This window comes from Ranitomeya variabilis, chromosome 1 (genome assembly GCF_051348905.1).
Source record: "Ranitomeya variabilis isolate aRanVar5 chromosome 1, aRanVar5.hap1, whole genome shotgun sequence".
NCBI classification, from domain to species: domain Eukaryota; kingdom Metazoa; phylum Chordata; class Amphibia; order Anura; family Dendrobatidae; genus Ranitomeya; species Ranitomeya variabilis.
The window spans coordinates 1,052,238,846-1,052,258,667 of NC_135232.1; the positions used below are offsets into that span (position 1 = coordinate 1,052,238,846).

The 19,822-nt window shown below is 48.3% G+C and overlaps 1 protein-coding gene across 3 annotated transcripts in view; it reads left to right on the forward strand.

Annotated features, from left to right (window-relative positions):
• The first annotated feature begins 1,012 nt into the window (after positions 1 to 1,012).
• FRYL (FRY like transcription coactivator) overlaps positions 1,013 to 19,822 on the forward strand; it is a 332,520-nt gene continuing 313,710 nt past the window's right edge. For all 3 annotated transcript variants that reach the window (XM_077279795.1, XM_077279798.1, XM_077279794.1), the window contains exon 1: positions 1,013 to 1,247. The gene's annotated coding sequence lies outside the window, so the exon portion shown is untranslated. The remainder of the gene's footprint in view (positions 1,248 to 19,822) is intronic.

Consider the following 19,822-nt stretch of genomic DNA (forward strand, 5'->3'; position numbering starts at 1 on the left):
GATTGCTCACCAATTCTGGTGGCCCTCACGGAGCCCCGGCACATGCGCTCTGCATTACTTTGCTCTGCCCGTGTCTGGGCAGAGAAATACGCCTGTGTGGGAGCGTGGTACTGCGCATGCGCCGGCGCACTAATGGTTTTCGGCTTTCCCGCAGTTGGGCAAAGTATACTGCGCGTGCGCAAGACAAGATTGCTTTGCGCACGCGCAGTATACTTTGCCCAAGGGAGGAAAGCGAATCAACGTCAAGTCAATTTCACGACTAGCGTGCGGCCAGCAGGAAAAAAAGGGGTTAATAAAAGACCCAAAAACACCGCCCATATGACCCAAAAAAGACCTGCCAAATTCAGGTGACAGGTTCCCTTTTAAAAAAAAAAAGAAAGACAAATGAAAAAGTAGCGCAAAACATCTACAGAACAAGAAGCAAATTCTAAAGCCACTAAAAAGGAGCAAATGTCTCCTGATGACTCGGGACAGACACCGTCCAGAGGGGCTCGCAATGGCAGCCCCCCATCACATACACCTCCAGCAATATCCCCCGGACCCTGTACGGCTGTCTGTAGTGCGCAGACTCCGGTCTGGTGACCGCCTGCAGCGCTCCGAGGCACAGGCACTGCAGCAACATGTGTAGAACATGTCTGAAGTCTGCGTTATACCGACACCGCGCTCAGCCAATCAATAAAAAGGAGTGGCAAGTAAACTAATATTCTGACCCAATCACATTAATGCAATACCCTGTGGGCGGGGTCATGTTTTCAGCAGTAAGCCAATCAGATCATTGCATCTCTCCTTTGGAGAGGCATTACCTCTCTACCTCTTCAGCCAATCCCACGCGTTATTGGAGACATCGCTTTGTGATTGACAGGCTGATGTCTGTCGACATGCTGAGCTTTAGACATGAAGGAGGCGGTGACTCTCTCCTAGTAATATTGACACCTCCGCCATCCAATAAGCTTTCCGGTTTTTATTTCCACGCCCACCTTCCGCATCCTGCGAGCCAATGAGCGTTTAGCGTGTAACTAACGTCGGGGAATCGAGGGGGAAGAGAAAAGAATAGAGAGGCTGAGAGTGGGAAAGAAAGAATCTGGACATTTTGCGGGAGCGGGTGGGAATTGGACTCGGATGGAAATATCACCGATAGCGACGCAGGGTGTGAACCGGAGGCGACAGCGGTTAAAAGTCAGCGGACGTACTGATAAGAGGAGAACGGAGGAGATCGGATCCGGAGCCCCGCGTTGTTCTCCGGCCCGGTGAGTGCACACAGCGGGGGGCAGCACAGCCTGCACGGAACAGCAGTCACCGGTCCCAGGAGCTCGCACACTAATGCTGCAGGCAGTGGTCACTGATAACTACCTGTATGTGACCTGCCACCAGCACAGGGGGCAGCACTGAGCACACAGTACAGCAGTCACCGGTCCCAGGAGCTCGCACACTAATGCTGCAGGCGGGGGTCACTGATAACTACCTGTATGTGACCTGCCACCAGCACAGGGGGCAGCACTGAGCACACGGTACAGCGGTCACCGGTCCCAGGAGCTCGCACACTAATGCTGCAGGCGGTGGTCACTGATAACTACCTGTATGTGACCTGCCACCAGCACAGGGGGCAGCACTGAGCACACGGTACAGCAGTCACCGGTCCCAGGAGCTCGCACACTAATGCTGCAGGCGGGGGTCACTGATAACTACCTGTGTGTGACCTGCCACCAGCACAGGGGGCAGCACTGAGCACACGGTACAGCAGTCACCGGTCCCAGGAGCTCGCACACTAATGCTGCAGGCGGGGGTCACTGATAACTACCTGTGTGTGACCTGCCACCAGCACAGGGGGCAGCACTGAGCACACGGTACAGCAGTCACCGGTCCCAGGAGCTCGCACACTAATGCTGCAGGCGGGGGTCACTGATAACTACCTGTATGTGACCTGCCACCAGCACAGGGGGCAGCACTGAGCACACGGTACAGCGGTCACCGGTCCCAGGAGCTCGCACACTAATGCTGCAGGCGGGGGTCACTGATAACTACCTGTGTGTGACCTGCCACCAGCACAGGGGGCAGCACTGAGCACACGGTACAGCAGTCACCGGTCCCAGGAGCTCGCACACTAATGCTGCAGGCGGGGGTCACTGATAACTACCTGTATGTGACCTGCCACCAGCACAGGGGGCAGCACTGAGCACACAGTACAGCAGTCACCGGTCCCAGGAGCTCGCACACTAATGCTGCAGGCGGTGGTCACTGATAACTACCTGTATGTGACCTGCCACCAGCACAGGGGGCAGCACTGAGCACACAGTACAGCGGTCACCGGTCCCAGGAGCTCGCACACTAATGCTGCAGGCGGGGGTCACTGATAACTACCTGTGTGTGACCTGCCACCAGCACAGGGGGCAGCACTGAGCACACGGTACAGCGGTCACCGGTCCCAGGAGCTCGCACACTAATGCTGCAGGCGGGGGTCACTGATAACTACCTGTATGTGACCTGCCACCAGCACAGGGGGCAGCACTGAGCACACGGTACAGCAGTCACCGGTCCCAGGAGCTCGCACACTAATGCCATAGGCGGGGGTCACTGATAACTACCTGTATGTGACCTGCCACCAGCACAGGGGGCAGCACTGAGCACACGGAACAGCAGTCACCGGTCCCAGGAGCTCGCACACTAATGCTGCAGGCAGTGGTCACTGATAACTACCTGTATGTGACCTGCCACCAGCACAGGGGGCAGCACTGAGCACACGGTACAGCGGTCACCGGTCCCAGGAGCTCGCACACTAATGCTGCAGGCGGGGGTCACTGATAACTACCTGTATGTGACCTGCCATCAGCACAGGGGGCAGCACTGAGCACACGGTACAGCAGTCACCGGTCCCAGGAGCTCGCACACTAATGCTGCAGGCGGTGGTCACTGATAACTACCTGTATGTGACCTGCCACCAGCACAGGGGGCAGCACTGAGCACACGGTACAGCAGTCACCGGTCCCAGGAGCTCGCACACTAATGCTGCAGGCGGTGGTCACTGATAACTACCTGTATGTGACCTGCCACCAGCACAGGGGGCAGCACTGAGCACACGGTACAGCGGTCACCGGTCCCAGGAGCTCGCACACTAATGCTGCAGGCGGGGGTCACTGATAACTACCTGTATGTGACCTGCCACCAGCACAGGGGGCAGCACTGAGCACACGGTACAGCAGTCACCGGTCCCAGGAGCTCGCACACTAATGCTGCAGGCGGGGGTCACTGATAACTACCTGTATGTGACCTGCCATCAGCACAGGGGGCAGCACTGAGCACACGGTACAGCGGTCACCGGTCCCAGGAGCTCGCACACTAATGCTGCAGGCGGGGGTCACTGATAACTACCTGTATGTGACCTGCCACCAGCACAGGGGGCAGCACTGAGCACACAGTACAGCGGTCACCGGTCCCAGGAGCTCGCACACTAATGCTGCAGGCGGGGGTCACTGATAACTACCTGTATGTGACCTGCCACCAGCACAGGGGGGGCACACCTGCGCTAATTCTGCACATACTGCCCCATAGTGACTGGACGGAGATCCTGGACCATGATCATAGCCGGCTGCATCGCTGATCTGCCAGAGACCCCCGCCACCTCCTCCTCCACCCTGGTCTGCAGGATCAGACATCTATGGGGGAGTTCTCCCTCCCAGTGGAGTAAGGTTCTGTCGGACCCCCTTTTGCAGCAGCTTTTCTCTCACATGCTGGTCTTTCCGTGCTCCAGTAGCCGGAGTAGGGTGGGCTTCCCCTATACACATAAGGTGATCTCCCATCTCCTGGTGGTCTTCTTCCACTAGCGCTTCTAGGTGTTTTGGCTGCTCCCTTTTGCATCTGCCTCCCTGATCCGCCGCGCTCTACACTTTTAAATTTTTAACATAGTAAATTAGAAATGTCCGTTGTGATTTAGGAAGTCCGGCTGAATTGTGCTGCTCGGTTCCTAAATATTGCGGCGGGCCCACTATAGTGTGACCGCTAACAATGCCAGCAAAAGTGCCGCCTGTTAGCGCCTGCTACACGGCCCCATGCAGTGCTGTCACTACACTCGGCCTCCATTGTGGGGTCTGACAAGTCTTATGATCCACCAGCTGATGACATCGCCTTAACCCTGTGACCCTACCCCTATTTATTATGGGGTGGTCTGAGGTGTCGTGGATGCCCACACATCCTGTAGCTAGGCTTGGGCTTGCCTGGTTCAGGTACAATGGAGCATATGCATGGTGCCTCACACGTGGTCCACCGCTGGTCGTCTGGACACGTACAATATCAATCCACAGATTTAGTAGCAGGAAACTGACGGAGTGCTCTAACTCCTCCAATGTTCTTGTCGCTTCTCCTGCTGGGTCCATCTGAAGTGGACGGTGAGCCCATATTATGTTTGTGTGAGTTAGCTGTCTGGCGGAGTAACGCTTTCACCGGGCGGCAGTGATGGGCATTGGCCTGTAGTCTGATGGTGATGTCAGTAGAATTGTTGGGGGTCCAGGTTTAGAGCTATTTCTTGGCGAGAGGAGCCCATGGTGGAGACCATCAATGATGCCTTGCGGCCTGGAGCGGGGCTGAGCAGACTTTCCTGAGCGTTCTTCAGACTCTGATCATGTCCCGGTATCTGCTCCCTATAATCATTATCTGGCTTGTGCTCCTCACACTGTGATCACATTGTCCTCCTGGTTTCCGGTTATTGACTTGTTGGTAATGACTTGTTGCCTCCGGGGGCCTGTCTGACTGCGGTGGTGGCTGAACCTTTCTTATTTGGACTGTGACTTCCGTGACTAATGTTTAGTACTCAGTAACCGTAATGATGTGGAGCTTTCCTCTCAGGTCTCATTCACAGTGCAGGTAATCTCTATGACTGACGGCAGCTGCATAACGTGCAACTCGTGGGCCCCAAATCTACAACAGAGCCCCAACATCAAGGGTCTTTAAAAGTCCTGGTCTTCTCATGTGGGGCAGCGGGACCTTTGTTGCTTCTCTGGGCTCCAGGACCCGGCTCCAAATACTTTTGGACTGTGTTTGCCTCATTAGACTCAATGACTTCTCAGGTGCCACAATCTGGAGATCAGGGGTCCTCTTCTCCTACAGTTAGCATTGCCAGCAATGAGGAGCCCATCCAGGCATGAGGGTCTCCACCGAAGACCATGGGTGTTCTCACAATTCATATAAGCCACATTGGACAGTGCAGAATTCATATATGGCTACCAAAGCTAATCACATTAGATGTTAGTCTGCCGAGCCCCCCGTCTAGTGTGAATGGGGGCTCTCCCCTGAGGAGATGAGAATCGGGGTATGCCTCATTTCATCTGGCCGATCCTTTTGTTCTCAGGGATTATCAGATCTCTGCAGCAGTAGGAGCTTCTCCCCTCTACCTACTAAGAACACATTCATGCTCCTCTAGTTTCATCATGTCTGTGTGCGATGGAGGTTGATAGACCGTGTTATTAGCCGACAGTTATCTAATGTTTATGACCCACTTGAAGGGAATCTGTAAGCAGGTTTCTACTACTTAATCTGAGAGTAGCATAAAGTAGGGGCAGAGAGCCTGATTCCATGAATATGTCGCCTATCGGGCTGTGTGCTGTAGTTTCAACAATCAGTTTTATCAGCAGGAAATTATCAACACAGGGCCACGAGTTTTATGCCAGGTAGTCCGGCTAATCAGCGTAACCCCACTCTCGCCACTGATTAGCAGCAAGCTGACAGTGTCCAGTGTACACAGGTAGCTGCCAATCAATGGCGTAGGTGGGGTTATACACATCTCAGCATTAGAGCACTGCCACATCAGAGAAAACAGGGATTCTATCAATACTGCACCAAGCAGTCAATTAAAGGTACCTTCACACTGAACAACTTAACAACGATATCGCTAGCGATCCGTGACGCTGCAGCGTCCTGGCTAGCGATATCGTTGTGTTTGACACGCAGCAACGATCAGGATCCTGCTGTGACATCGTTGGTCGGAGCTAGAAGGCCAGCACCTTATTTCGTCGCTGGATCACCCGCTGACATCGCTGAGTCGGCGTGTGTGACGCTGATTCAGCGATGTCTTCACTGGTAACCAGGGTAAACATCGGGTTACTAAGCGCAGGGCCGCGCTTAGTAACCCGATATTTACCCTGGTTACCAGTGTAAATGTAAAAAAAACAAACACTACATACTTACATTCCGGTGTCTGTCAGGTCCCCTGGCGTTCTGCTTCCCTGCACTGTGTCAGCGCCGGCTGGCCGTAAAGCAGTGACGTCACCGCTCTGCTTTAGGGCCGGCGCTTACAGTGCAGGGAAGCAGAATGCCGGGGGACCCGACAGACACCGGAATGTAAGTATGTAGTGTTTGTTTTTTTTACATTTACACTGGTAACCAGGGTAAACATCGGGTTACTAAGCGCGGCCCTGCGCTTAGTAACCCGATGGTTACCCGGGGACTTCGGCATCGTTGGTCGCTGGAGAGCTGTCTGTGTGACAGCTCTCCAGTGACCACACAACGACAAAACAGCGACGCTGCAGCGATCGGCATCGTTGTCTAGATCGCTGCAGTGTCGCTAAATGTGACCGTACCTTAAGAGATACAGTGCCTTGTGAAAGTATTCGGCCCCCTGGAACTTTTCAACCTTTTGCCACATATCATGCTTCAAACATAAAGATACCAAATGTAACATTTTGGTGAAGAATCAACAAGTGGAACACAATTGTGAAGTTGAACGAAATTTATTGGTTATTTTACATTTTCAAGGAAATTAAAAAACTGAAAAGTCGGGCGTGCAATATTATTCGGCCCCGCTAACTTAATACTTTGTTGCACCTTTTGCTGCGATTACAGCTGCAAGTCGCTTGGGGTATGTCTCTATCAGTTTTGTACATTGAGAGACTGACATTCTTGCCCATTCTTCCTTGGCAAACAGCTCGAGCTCAGTGAGGTTTGATGGAGATCGTTTGTGAACAGCAGTTTTCAGCTCTTTTCACAGATTCTCAATTGGATTGAGGTCTGGACTTTGACTTGGCCATTCTAACACCTGGATATGTTTATTTGTGAACCATTCCATTGTAGATTTTGCTTTATGTTTGGGATCATTGTCTTGTTGGAAGACAAATCTCCGTCCCAGTCTCAGGTCTTTTGCAGACTCCCACAGGTTTTCTTCAAGAATGGTCCTGTATTTGGCTCCTTCCATCTTCCCTGTCCCTGCTGAAGAAAAGCAGGCCCAAACCATGATGCTGCCACCACCATGTTTGACAGTGGGGATGGGGTGTTCAGGGTTATGAGCTGTGTTGCCTTTACGCCAAACATATCTTTTGGCATTGTTGCCAAAAAGTTTGATTTTGGTTTCATCTGACCAGAGCACCTTCTTCCACATGTTTGGTGTGTCTCCCAGGTGGCTTGTTGCAAACTTTAAACAACACTTTTTGTGGATATCTTTGAGAAATGGCTTTCTTCTTGCCACTCTTCCATAAAGGCCAGATTTGTGCAGTGTACGACTGATTGTTGTCCTATGGACAGACTGTCCCATCTCAGCTGTAGATCTCTGCAGTTCATCCAGAGTGATCACGGGCCTCTTGGCTGCATCTCTGATCAGTCTTCTGCTTGTTTGAGATGAAAGTTTAGAGGGATGGCCAGGTCTTGGTAGATTTGCAGTGGTATGATACTCCTTCCATTTCAATATGATCGCTTGCACAATGCTCCTTGGGATGTTTAAAGTTTTGGAAATCATTTTGTATCCAAATCCAGCTTTAAACTTCTCCACGACAGTATCACGGACCTGCCTGTTGTGTTCCTTGGTCTTCATGATGCTCTCTGTGCTTCAAACAGAACCCTGAGACTATCACAGAGCAGGTGCATTTATACGGAGACTTGATTACACACAGGTGGATTATATTTATCATCATTAGGCATTTAGGACAACATTGGATCATTCAGAGATCCACAATGAACTTCTGGAGTAAGGGCTGTCCCACACGTCCAGATAATTCCGGTACCGGAATAAATCGGTACCGGAGTTATCCGTGTCCGTGTGCCTGGGAACTCACGGAGGCCATACCTGCGGCACACGTGTGCCGCCCGTATGGCGAGTGGGTACCACACGGAGCGTGTGGTACCCACTCTGCATGGTGCTGAAGCTGCGATTCATATCATCCCTGCAGCAACGTTTGCTGCAGGGAAAATATGAAGAATAGTGTTTAAAATAAAGATCCATGTGTCCGCCGCCCCCCCACCCCCTGTGCGCCCCCCCCGCTGGTCAGAAAATACTCACCCGGATCCCCCGTCGGCAGTCGCTCCTTCCTGGTCTGGCCGCGGCTTACTGTATGCGGTCACGTGGGGCCGCTCATTTACACTCATGAATAGGCGGCTCCGCCCCTATTGGAGGTGGAGCCACATATTCATGAGTGTAATCGGCCGCATACAGTAGGAGGCGCGGCCAGACCAGGAAGGAGCGACAGCCGACGGGGGACCCGGATAAGTATTTTCTGACCAGCGGGGGGGGCGCACAGGGGGTGGGGGGGCGGCGGACACATGGATCTTTAGTTTAAACACTATCATTCATATTTTCTCTGTAGCAAACGGTGCTACAGGGAACATATGAATGGCGGCTTCAGCACCATGTGGGGGGGACAGCGCTTACTGTAGCGCTGTCTCCGGCACGCCACACGGACCCCAGACGGAGAATGTCCGTGTGAGGTGCGTGTTTTACACGGACCCATTGACTCTATTGGGTCCGTGTAATCCGTGCGCTCCCACGAACACTGACATGTCTCCGTGTTTGGCACACGGAGACACGGTCCGCACACGGTCCGCACAAAATCAATGACATCTGAACAGATGCATTGATTTTTATGGGTCTACGTGTGTCAGTGTCTCCGGTACGGGAGGAAACTGTCACCTCACGTACCGGAGCCACTGACGTGTGAAACCGGCCTTAGTTGGCTGCACTGAAAGTAAAGGGGCCGAATAATATTGCACGCCCCACTTTTCAGTTTTTGACTTTCCACAAAAATTTAAAATAACCAATACATTTCGCTCAACTTCATAATTGTGTTCCACTTGTTGTTGATTCTTCAACAAAAATTTACATTTGGTATCTTTATGTGTGAAGCATGATATGCGGGAAAAGGTTGAATAGTTCCAGGGAGCCGAATACTTTCGCAAGGCACTGTATGTGGCTTAAATCCAGTTCTCTGTCCCTACACCAGACTGCTCACAAATTACATAGTAAAACCTGCTGACGGATTCCTTTTAACTCATGTACACTCCTTTCCTGAGTTTCAAACTGGGATTAAGGGATCCTGTTCCCCCGATTGTATAGTTGCCCAAGAGATGGCCACATAGTGCAACACGTGTCCTCGCCCCCGAGCTGAGCGCCATTTATCTATGTGTCTGAGCAGCCACATACAGACAAGCGATTGTGTCCAGATGTTTGGGGGGCCGCATGTATAAAAAGTGGAAATCTGACACATTGGGTAGCCTACAAATGTAAATATTCACAACATGGCCTTAAATTCCACGGACGTTTTCCATATTGTTACAATCCTTATTTACTTCCACTGGGTGGAACAGTCAGAATATATTGATTTAGATATCAGATCACCAATATCTGCGCGTTCTGCAGCACTCGGCAGCAGCCACTACACAGAATGGAGTTGTGCAGTTTGTTCCATGTGTTTGTATCCGTCCTCTGCCGGTGCTTGTAATCAGGGCCGGACTGGGACTAAAATTCAGCCATGGCATTTGAACTTACACAGGCCCACTTGTCACATGGTGACTGTATAACATCTTTGTACACTTGTAGGTTACAAGAAGTGAGGGGAGTGTAACACGACTATATAACATATAATTACAGCTGTATCCAGCATTACAACTCAGTCCCCATAGAATGTAATGCAGCACAGCCCCCATAGAATGTAATGCAGCCAGCCCCCATAGAATGTAATGCAGCACAGCCCCCATAGAATGTAATGCAGCACAGCCCCCATAGAATGTAATGCAGCACAGCCCCCATAGAATGTAATGCAGCACAGCCCCCATAGAATGTAATGCAGCACAGCCCCCATAGAATGTAATGCAGCACAGCCCCCATAGAATGTAATGCAGCACAGCCCCCATAGAATGTAATGCAGCACAGCCCCCATAGAATGTAATGCAGCACAGCCCCCATAGAATGTAGTGCAGCACAGCCCCCATAGAATGTAGTGCAGCACAGCCCCCATAGAATGTAGTGCAGCACAGCCCCCATAGAATGTAGTGCAGCACAGCCCCCATAGAATGTAGTGCAGCACAGCCCCCATAGAATGTAGTGCAGCACAGCCCCCATAGAATGTAGTGCAGCACAGCCCCCATAGAATGTAGTGCAGCACAGCCCCCATAGAATGTAGTGCAGCACAGCCCCCATAGAATGTAGTGCAGCACAGCCCCCATAGAATGTAGTGCAGCACAGCCCCCATAGAATGTAATGCAGCACAGCCCCAATAGCCCCACAATCCAGTTATCACTCATTGATATATAATAATAATAAAAAACAAAAAACACTCTACTCACCTCTCCTCGTGCCCCGCGCTGCTCCTGGCTCCAGACTCAGCAGCTGCAGTCTGCCCGGTCACACAGCAGGTGCGCGATGATATGACGTCATCGCGCACCCGCAGTGTCAGCGGCAGGCAGAGCGGGGAATGATGGGAGAGGGATCATCAGCAGACGCTCTCTCCTCCATCATTGCATTCAACTGTACCGGCGTCTATGACGCCGGTATAGTTGAATGCGGGGCTGGGAGTGCTCTGACAGCGGGGGGAGTGCAGCGACAGCGGCACACTCGAGCGGCCCACTATAGCCACCGGCCCTTCTGGCATTTGCCAGAACTGCCCGATGGCCAGTCCGGCCCTGCTTGTAATGGGTGATCTATCGGGCCGCAGGGTATCGGGCTGCCTCCAATGTGATACATCGATGACTTCTCCAGTTAATAGGTCATCAATGCTTTGAGTGGACAACCGCTGTCATTTATATTTTGGGAGAATCTTTTACCACCCTCGGCAGACATTGCAGTCATGTTGCTGCGCTGTATGCAATATATCCTGAGTCTGATTTACTGAGCAGAATTCTGGCTTACTTTTAGGGTATGTGCACACACGTCAGGATTTCTTCAGGAATTTTTGCATTTTTTTTTGCAGATTTCCCCAATAAAAACTCTATAATACCGCATAAAAAACGCATACATTATGCATCCGATCATTTAGAATGCATTCCGCATTTTTTGTGCAAATGTTGCGTTTTTTTCCGCAAAAAAAACGCATTCCGGAAAAAGAAGCAACATGTTCATTATTTTTGCGGTTTTTTTTTGCAGATTTCCCATGAAATTGGAGTGTCAGGAAAAAAACGCATAAAATCCACAAAAAAAACCACGCAAAAAACCGCATACAGATTTCTGGCAGAAATGTCCGGATTTTGTCAGGAAAATTTCTGCAAGAAATCCTGACGTGTGCACATACCCTAAGTGTGTGACGGGTTTGGACACTTTGTGCCCCACTTCTATGATACTTCTATGAATTGTGTGTTTAAATGTAAAATCACCACATTTGACATTGATCTGCTCCATTGTTCAAAATGTTCCTGCTTTTCAAGATGATTTTAAAAGTGAACCTACTAATAGGTGGTGTATGTTTAGATTAGACAATTTAAGGATACACAAGATATCATCCGCAATCAGCAACTGCGATGAATGTAGCGCATCTTAGGCTACTTTCACACAAGCGTCGTGCACTGCACGTCGCAATGCGTCATTGTGGAGAAAAACGCATCCTGCAAAGTTGCCCGCAGGATGCGTTTTTTCTCCATAGACTTTTATTAGTGACGCATTTCGACGCAGTGCCACACGTGTTGTGTTTTGGCGGACCGCCTCCACAAAAAAAGTTACATGTAACTTTTTTTGTGCGTCGAGTCTGCCATTTTCGACCGCGCATGCGCGGCCGAAACTCCGCCCCCTCCTCCCCGGACCCTACAATGGGGCAGCGGAAGCGTCGTAAGACTGCTTCCGCTGCCTACGTCGGGCATTTTTTTTTCACAGCATGCGTCGGGCCGACGCAGCGCGACGGCCCCGTACCGACGCTAGTGTGAAAGCAGCCTTAAAGGGCTCGTCCAAAACTTATTACTGATGGGTCAACGATTGGTGGGGCTGCAGTTGTCAGACACCCACTAATTAGATGATGGCAGGTTTTGTAGTGCCGGAAGTTACCTGTCTATAGAGCCAGAACACCCCCATGTGGTGGCTGTTTTCGGCTGCTCCAGAACAACCCCATCTCAAGGAAATTGTCAGCTTAAAAGGTTTTTCCCCAGGTCCAGCACTGAGTCTCCAGTGCCTGCTATTGTCTGTAGGGTTCACGCCTTGTCGGCGGCTCTGCGGCCGGTGACTGACGTCTGCGACCGGTGACTGACGTCGGCAGCTCTGCCTGAGTTAACGGTACAAGCTGCAGAACTGTTACCGGCAGTAGACAATAACAGACACTGGGTTCAGCGGTGCAGACTCTGCACTGGACCCGGTGAGGGTGATTAATGCCCTTTTTTTTCTAAAAACAAACAAACAAACAAAAAAAACTGCTGCTGGGGAAGGGGTTATCCAAATTTGGAAAACTTTTTTAAGTTTTAAACATCTGTAAATTTTTATTCTTGTTTATTTTTCGTCTGTGCAGATTCCCAGTGGGTAATCCACCGTAATCCACCTCGAAAATCCGCAGCAAATCTCTTTGCGTATGACATGATGTTAGGGATGTGCCTGATGGGGGTTTGTGTCTCTTTTCCCGCATTTACGCTCTGCTGTGTGTACACTTGTGGAGATTACAGACATTGTAAACTCCATTTCCCCATGTATCAGAATGGATGCGGTGTTAACGCCTCCGTGACAGTAACCGGCACACTGTACGCTCACCTCCGTACACACCTGTCACATAGTGCATCAACTTAATCTCAAAGACTAAAAAACTTTTTTTGTGTATATTTGCACAATTTTTTTATTTTTATTTTTGCTTGTATTGAAATTAGCAGCATTTTTTTTCTTTTAGTGGTTGTCATCTTATTTTTTTTCCAATGGAACAGATGTTATTGTATCATCCTACACATTTATTTTATTTATATCTGATTTCCTTTTTTTTTTTTTTTTTTTTTTTTCAACCACCTAGCCGGACCTGTTGCTTTATAATAGGCAAGTGCAAGAAAAATGTAGTACTCGCTTACCCAACAAGATCGGTTGCCTAATAGCCCGTTTAGAGAAGTAGTCGCCCATGAGACGCGCAGAGCCATCAGTAGATCCTTCTGCGCACAGACTCGCTGTTCTCAGCAGCACAGGTCCTATTTCCACAGGACGATGTGCTGCCGAGAAGGATGATTTGTATGAGAGCTAAAAACCCTTTCCCCTGACAGAACGAAAACATCGTTCGTCAACTGATCATCAGCCTGTTTGCACTGCACCATTAGTAAAAAATAGGCGTTCTTAGGAAATCTCCAATGATAGTGTAATGTACCTCCCAGATAGAAATCTGCTGATTGACTGTAGCACATCGGCCACTTTTAAGGAGGGGGGAGTGTGCTGTGACATGTAGGGTGAGAAGCTGCATCACATACTGTCACTGGTGATAAGATGACGGCTGAAATGTGCACTCTACACAACAGGAAGCGCTGTCCACTGTGACAGCTACATTAGTGGCCATTTAAACCAGCCCTCCATGGCCATTACATGACATAATGGCTTGTTTAGATGGGTGAACCTGAATTCTATGAGCAGAGAATGTTTGTCAGTACCGGTGTGTGTGTACATAGAATATCATGTTACAGCTCATCACCTGTTTAGAGGACTATTAGTTGTGGATAATTCAATGATCACTATCCTGCTTAGATGAGCAATGAACAAGCCTTCCTAGTGCCCCTTCTGTTAGCGATGTGTGTGCATAAAAAATACATACCCATCACTCTCTGCCGCCGTTTCCAGCACTGCTCTGGTCCTGCATTTTTTGACCACAGCTTTTTCTTGGCTGTTCACACCCTGCCTTAATTCTTAATGTAAGCCTATGAGAGCCTTGTAAGGAGTCTTCTAGACCTATATTGAAAAAGTGATTTAGATTTCACACTGAAGATGCTGCGTGAGCCGTCTGGTCACAGCCACAGTTACATGATGCAGTAGTGGACCCGGGCACCGCTGGAAACTGTAGAAGACGGCAGTGTGTAAGTATTATAGTGTACACACTTTAATAATAATAATGGCTAATGGATGGGGCAATAAGAAAAAAAAAAAGTAGCTTGGAGTGCTCCTTTAAAGTGGACATCTGCGACTGTAAGTGATAGCGTGAGACTGCTCTGACTCACCCTTTAACAATCGTGTATCATTTTACCAGGGCTATCCCTTTTTCTCTGTTTTTGCATTGGATTCGATGTTGTCATGTGTCGCTCTATACTTCTGCTTGTGTCATCCCCTGTTTTTAGCATAGAAAAACAGAATTGGATCCTGTTATGCAAATGGAAAAACCCCTTAGGCTGTGTGCCCACGATCAGGATATAGCTGCGTTTTGGGGAAGTGTCTATAAACGCTGCTGCATCCTGATCGTGGAAATAACTTTTTCAAGGGAACTGATCTTCATGTAGAGTTGCATATTCGGGTTCCCGCTTATGTGCCCATCTGAACTGGCCCTTGCTGCCGCTCCCCGGATTACAAGCTTGATTGAGGAGTAATTATTGAGTGTTGTAATGAGGCACACAACAAAAAGACTGCAGGACAGGGCAGCACATGTCCTCCAGGCCCGAGCATGTCCATGCCAGCCTCAAAATCTGTCCTTTATTTTGCTGCTTCAGCACTGAATGCATGTGACAATAAGCCCATGCTCACACGGTGAGTATTTAGTGAGTTTTTTACCTCAGTATTTGTAAGCCAAAGCCAGGAGTGGGTGATAATACAGAAGTGGTGACATGTTTCTATTATACTTTTCCTCTGATTGTCCCACTCTTGGTTTTAGCTTATAAATACTGAGGTAAAATACTGATCAAATACTGAATGTGTGAATGTCGCCTAATCGGTGCCCTAACGCCATTGTGCGCGCTCCCTGGCACTTCAGCAACATTCGGCCGGACTTCGAGGGCTACAACTTGCCTAAAATATGTAACCCCCCCCCCAAAAAAAAAAAACAGTTCCTGATCTAATGCAGTCATTGTCTGAATCTGGTATTTTTCTTTTGATCCTGCGACTTTGAGATACATGGCCGCCTGCTCCCTTTTTATTATGTCTGTTAATAATAGAGGGTTTTGGATACATAATAAATGGAGGGAATAAAACATCAACAAAATCACGTCTTGTCATTTAAAGTCAACTTCTATTGAATTGTTCTTTAAAGGGTCACTGTATAACTTACTCCTGACATGGCAGCTTCCTAAACTGCACTGTCCTACACAAACTCATTGCCCATAACTCCCTGGCCAGCCATTGTGGTCTATATTACACTAAAAATGAAGCATGTCATTGATCAATGTTTGCGTAATAGTTTTGTCTTTTTTTGTTGTTAATCGGAACAGCGCCACCCTTGCCTGTATCTGGCATTGCATCTTAGCCTCATTCAATTCAATTAAATCTTTCACCAGGCTTTTGCTATTAAGAGCATCGTAATGTTGGGGGAGAGACCCTGATTCTAATGCTGTATCACTTACTGGGCTGCTTGCTGTCATTTTCATAAGATCAGTGTTTTCTCTGCTGCAGATCTAGCAGTGCTATGAATGCTGGGTTCTGTACAATCAGTGGTGGAGGCAGTTATACAGAGCTCATGAGTATGGATGACTACAAGCAGCAGGTTTGCTAGTCTTGTAGCGATAGTCACTGTTTTATCAGCAGGAAATGATCAAAAGTACACTAAGCAGCCCAGTAAGTGATACATCGCTGGGATCAGGGTCTCTGTCTCTATATTATACTGCTGTCAGATTACGTGGCAAAAACTTGATGCAGATTCCCTTTAAGTGCAGTAGGTCGTACTACTACTGAAGAATGTGCTTCAGCCTCGTGCTGCTTCAGACCCCATGTTTGCTCCCATTCACTTTTTCTTGGCCTCCTAAATATAAGGTACTGGTCTTACTTTGCCCATAATCTTCATTTTAGAAAAGTTGACCTGAATGGATTTGGCAGCACAACTTTTTTTTTTTTTTTTCTTTTTTTAGCATTCGGACCCTCACGGATCACAACTTCTGACATTTGCAACAAAGATAAAGAACAGGGTGTCCTTTTATTTTCGCAGTCCCCCATGAATTTTGCATGGAGCCAGGTGTGGGACTATACCTTACAACTACTGATACTTAATTTTTCTGTCATCTGTCAGAAGTTGGATACCACTAAGTGCTCAAGTGCAGATCTCCAACACCGAAGCTTGCAGGCGTGGTGGTCTGTAGCAGCCGATCTGTGAGCACAAGTCTTCATGGACATAATCCGGCCATAGCGCTGCCGTCATGAGCCCCTCTTACACAGTGGTCTGGTGGTCTCGGAGGCTGAAGCTTTCTATGTGCTCTGTTATGTGAGCCCTGTGTCCTATACACCAGTCAGACAGAAGAGCTTTTCCACCAGAGACTGAAATATGCCGTTGTCTGATAGATCTGCACGGCAATTCAGAGGGACAGAATAAAGGATTGCGTATTTTATCATTGGGTCCCCCTGAAATTAATATTGTATTTATTTTTTAGGTATTGTTATTTAAGCAACTATCTGATTTACTAAGACTGGATAAACCTGTATGTTCAGTTCATAAGTACGATAAACTTGCAAAAAATGGCAACTACTGGCGTCTTCTCCATAGATGCCACACAGAGAGCAACCCTGAAATATTTGTATAGTAGAAGTCTGCGGCTTCCTGCGGAGCTGCGCTCAGTGACATCTGTACTCTGGCAGAGCACAGTCGGTACATAAGAAGGTAGCGAGATATAAGTCACGCTGACATTTAACACTTGCGTTGAAGCCTCGCTGACAACCGGAGGATAGCGATCAATATAATCACAAACTGTGACAAATGCTGTGAAGATCCGGAATCCAGCACTGCAGACAAATTCCCAGATATTTGTAGATATTCAAGTTAAAAAAGAGAATATTCAATAAGGGCACTCACCCCCCCTCCCTCCCTCCCTCCCTCCAATTGTGAAGACTATTCCTAAATACGTTCTCATCAGAGTTTATTAGATGTGAGATTGAATGGAATAAAACCATGCAGGCCTGCGAGGAATTACGCAGCCTCAGAAGCTTCTCTGCAGGAGTCAGGAGCGGAGTACAGGCTGCCATATCCCAATGCCTGGATTCTGTCTCCTGTACACACAGGCTGTCACACCGTGCAGATATCATATAGCCTGTGTGTATGTAATGCTAACGATATAAGCTGACGATTCCTGGAGGGAAAGTGCAGGATTACTGGGAAATTGCATTATTTTTTTTTTTTTTACTGCTACAAACTATTGAAGTTTTAAAAAGTGAATGATCTTGGCAGTTTCATGAAGATCTCCAGTGTAATGTCTGCTGGGCACCTCCAGGCAGATCCTGCAGTTACAGGCTGTGTATACACCGCGTTCAAGGTGTACGCTCATGATGTATTAATCTTGTGAAAAAATGTATCCTAAACAGTATTCTACTTTGTGATTACCCCCTTTCTATAGTTTTTTTTTAAATCTCAGAAAAAAGGTATACTGACATCTATCAGCATGGCATCGGCCTAACAACACTCTACTGGCCTCCTTTAGGTGAAGGGTACATGTAATGTATCAGCCGGCAACATTTCTAATTTATCTGGCAGGGTTATTCCCAAAAAGCAATACATAATATTGGAGATAGGGTTGATCACTGGGGGTCTGACCATTGAGAAGCCTCAGCGATCCTGAGATTGGGTCTTTGGGACCCCTCCCCGTACGGGCATCTGCAGCCCCATCCTGACAGAGCAAAGGTGCAAATGCCCGACCTCTGCTTCATTCGTTGTCTATGGCAAAAACTAAAATACTGAGCTAGACTATAAGTTGGTATACATGCAGAGTGTAAGAAGTTGTTGTGGCCATTTCACAAACAAACCCTACAAATAAACGAGCATATACCCTACAGCAAGTAAATACTAATAGTACATGTAAATAACGTAGAATACTTAGTTAACGCTATTTTTATAAGAAAGTCATAAAAGCCATCCTACCTTGACAAGGTGACCCATCGGGATGGTCCTAACCTGTCTCTAGTCTTAAAACCTTATCTTGTGTCAAACAACATAAGTATACTAGAGACAGGTTAGGGCCATCCCAGTGGGTCACCCTGTCATGGTAGGATGGCTTTTATGCTTTTACTAGATGGTGGCTCGATTCTAACGCATCAGGTATTCTAGAATATGTATGTATGTATGTATATAGCAGCCACATAGTATATAGCACAGGCCACGTAGTATATAGGAGCCATGTAGTATATAGCAGACAAATACTACGTGGCACCGGAACCTGCCGCTTGCACTGCCGAGGACAGCCGCGACGGAAGGTGAGAATAACTTTTTTTTTTAATTCTTATTTGTAACATTAGATCTTTTTACTATTGATGCTGCATACGCAGCATCAATAGTAAAGATTTGGTCACACAGGGTTAATAGCTGCGTAACCGGAATGCGTTACACCGCGTTATGGTAACGCTGGCATTAACCCTGTGTGAGGGCTGACTGGAGGGGAGTATGGAGCGGGCACTGACTGCGAGGAGGAAAGAACGGCCATTTTGCCGCCGGACTGTGCCCGTCGCTGATTGGTCGTGGGCGTTTTGCAACGACCAATCAGCGACTTGGATTCCATGACAGACAGAGGCCGCGACCAATGAATATCCATGACAGACAGAAAGACAGACAGACGGAAGTGACCCTTAGACAATTATATAGTAGATGATCAAAATAGTATTAATTAAGTACCCTATGTTATTTACTTGCCACATGGTATATGATCTTATTTATTTATTTTTTCCCTTCTTGGATTCATTGTTTATGGGACTGACTGAGAAAGCAGAGCGTAGTACTTGGCTATTTCCAACGCTCCCATTGATAGTGAATGGAGTAGATGTCACAGGTGTGTCAGGCTGCAGACGGTCGCACTGCATCTATCTGCGAAAGGTCTCTGCGTTTGGCCTTGCAGACAACTTCTTTAACCCTTCTGACTCTTTGACCCGGTGGCAACCATTCTCCAGCTCTAATTGACACACCTGGACCTGGGTGTTTATAGACTCCTAGCCTGCTGCTGGGAATCGTCTGTGATATTTCCATTTTCCCCTGTTGAAGGTTGGAGCTATAGAGGTTGGCTATCTTCCTCTTTGGTTTTGCTGGAGTACGTCTGTGCTACATCTGAGTTTACTCAAGATAAGTGTTCCCCTTGTTCATTTATCCCAGCTGTCTTTAGTGGTAGTGAGGATCGACTAGTTTCACCTTGTCATTGCCTAAGTAGGGCTTATCACCAGGGTCAAGCGGGATTAGGTGCAGAACCTATATAGGGACGTTTAGGGCAGACAGGGTGACTTTAGATCTGCCTAGGGGTCTCCACTCTCCCCTTCCATAGTCTTGTGCTCCCTTCCCCTCATCCCTTCATTTTGCACTTAGTCTTTTCTACACTGTGCGTGACAGTGGAGCTCCAGCATGTGCGCCTTTACTCCATTCAGGACCTGGCACTGAAGAGCCAATTTTTAGGTTCCTAGTATCACAATTGGGAGGGTCCCAGAGGGCGAACTGCTACTGATTAGGAGCATGTTATCTCCAATCCTGTGTAAGGGGGAGAACGTGTTATTTTAGGAATAACCCTTTAAGCATATGGTTGAGTAACAGGGAGCATAGAGCCT